We start from the raw sequence: 2131 nt of genomic DNA, 5'->3' as shown, positions 1-2131 counted from the left end.
TTAGAACTTGCCATGCTAGCATAGGTTCATGTATTTATTATGCATGATTCATAGGTAATTCTAACCATCTTACTTGCCTTATGTAATCACGATAGATAACTTGTTCATTAAACCCTTATGTTGTCAAATTCTATAGACATATAGGGTCTCAACATAATTGGTGTCTATTCAGCTTCTATCTCTTTTGTGGATGTCTGGTAGTAGGGTATTCGGGCAACGAAAGTTGGCATTTACTAGTTTCGTGTTATCTGATTAGTTGTCATCACCATCACATGCTAAGATTAAGAACAATGACTTTGAATGAAGTAGTAATGAAGTTAGAATCCCATGTTTGTCTCATATAGTAATTCAATCACTTTTAATCTCTTAGATATTTGCATGTTAGTTAATATCTTAGTTATAAAACTCTCAACTTGTTATTGTCTTAGCATTGAACGATTGCCATACCATTGTTGCATAGGTGCATAATCTTAAGTTAACCAAAAAGAGTCTTTGTGGGAACGAACTAGAAAGTATTCTATATTACTTGCGAACACGTATACTTGCGTGAATTTTAGCGTGTGTTTTTGTCCTAACAAGTTTTTGGCGCCGCTGCTGGGGACTCGGTGTTAATTTTTAGTTTATGTGCTTGACATCAGTGGTCGTTAAAGTTCACTGACTCAGATTCTTTTACTTTAACAGTTTACTTATTTGTGTTTCAGTTACTCATTACAATGGGAGATCCAGCAGCACTAACGAAAGCGTTGATGGATTTTTCTCAACCCAAGATCAATGACATTCAATCTAGCATTGTTAGGCCAGCTATCGCAGCTAATACCTTTGAAATCGAGCCTGGCACGATTCAGATGGTACATAATTCAATCCAGTTTGGGGTTCTCCAACGGAAGATCCCAATATGCGCATTAGGGATTTCATCGATATCTGTGACACCTTCAAGTTCAATAATATTTCTAAAGATGCTGTAAAACTGAGACTATTTCCATTCTCTCTGAGGGACAAGGCTAAGAGCCGGTTACACTCTCTACCAGCTAGTTCTATCACTATTTGAGAGGATCTTGCTCAGAAGTTTCTTACTAAATTCTTCGCTATGGCGAAGACAACTGCACTCAGGAATGCTCTTACTCCATTTGTGCAGTAATCGGGATAAACTCTATGCAAAGCTTGGGAGCACTACAAGGAGATACTTAGGTTGTGTCCTCATCACGACATGCCTGATTGGATGATCAACAATTATTTTTACAATGGTTTGGGAGCACAGTCTAGACCCATGCTTGATGCAACATCAGGTGGAGCATTATGGGCAAAGAGCTATGAGGAAGCTTATGATCTAATTAAACTGATGGCTGCTAATGAATATCAGTATCCAACCTGTAACACCCCCAGATCCGGGGTCAGGGATCCAGGTCATCACGGTCTTTCTTTCCACAATATTACTTCACTTAATTAATAATAAATAACCTTATGCTGTGACCCCACACTAACACACACCACAACCCGTTATAGTCTCAGAGATGAAATTGAAATAAGTACAAGTCCTTGAATCCACAATTAAAAGTTATTACAACCCAAAATGATTACTTGATAAATTTACAGTTAATTGCCATTATCTGCCACAAGTTATAATTAAACATAATTGATTCTCAAAAGTAGAATGCCTGATCTACCAATAGATCTACCTTTGCAGCTATAGCAGCTACAACATCAACGGGAAGACGCGGGACGCTTCCCACGCGCTTGCGCTGGGTCTGCTGGAGTCTGGCCATCTTTCCTAACTGTTGTTGTATGATGAAGAAATAAAACAAGAGTGAGCCTTACAGCTCGCAAGATAATATAGGGTGATAACAATAATACAAGTATCTAAACGGATACTTACTAGAATCCTTTATCAAGTGTAAGATAATTACTTACTAGATATAAGTAAAAACAAGGGATGAAGTTACCAAATGCTTCACTATACTTATATCAATTATAAAGTTACTTGAACTACCACTGTTCAAAGTATACTAGCTTTCAACAGTTCATCACATAGATGAGACTACAAGACAGATTTGAATAGATTAAATCTTTAAAGTAGTATTGAAGGAAATGAAGTTATGATATACTTCATTAAGTTCCGATATATATATCCACA

At 37.0% G+C, this 2131-nt stretch overlaps 1 non-coding gene across 1 annotated transcript; it reads right to left on the bottom strand.

The window, feature by feature from the left end:
• Window positions 1-1102: 1102 nt before the first annotated feature.
• Window positions 1103-1209, bottom strand: LOC141662679 (small nucleolar RNA R71). Its single transcript, XR_012550781.1, has one exon. It is a non-coding gene; the product is annotated as a small nucleolar RNA R71 (small nucleolar RNA).
• Window positions 1210-2131: the final 922 nt, after the last annotated feature.

The sequence above is a fragment of the Apium graveolens genome, chromosome 5 (genome assembly GCF_009905375.1).
Source record: "Apium graveolens cultivar Ventura chromosome 5, ASM990537v1, whole genome shotgun sequence".
NCBI classification, from domain to species: domain Eukaryota; kingdom Viridiplantae; phylum Streptophyta; class Magnoliopsida; order Apiales; family Apiaceae; genus Apium; species Apium graveolens.
This window is presented reverse-complemented; position numbering and strand designations above follow the sequence as displayed.